The sequence below is a fragment of the Meleagris gallopavo genome, chromosome 10 (genome assembly GCF_000146605.3).
Source record: "Meleagris gallopavo isolate NT-WF06-2002-E0010 breed Aviagen turkey brand Nicholas breeding stock chromosome 10, Turkey_5.1, whole genome shotgun sequence".
In the NCBI taxonomy this organism is placed as follows: Eukaryota; Metazoa; Chordata; class Aves; order Galliformes; family Phasianidae; genus Meleagris; species Meleagris gallopavo.
The window spans coordinates 25,690,623-25,690,859 of record NC_015020.2 but is presented as its reverse complement, the minus strand read 5'-3'; positions in this window follow the sequence as shown (position 1 = coordinate 25,690,859).

Genomic DNA, 237 nt, shown 5'->3' with positions numbered 1-237 from the left:
TATGGTCAGAATTTGTACAAAATATCAAGCTCAAATTAAAAGGTCCTCTCCCCCCCTCTTATTCTTTCTTGTTCCCTTAATTCCTGTCTAAACGGTTTTGCTCTGGGAGAAGAAATCTTTTCTATAGGAGGGAGAGAGGAAAAAAAACCTTCAAGAAGAGAAGGGTATTATTGTTTTAATCCTCTTACCCGCAGTCATTTTAAAACAGGGTGTTTTGGAGCCTGAAATGGCGTCTTG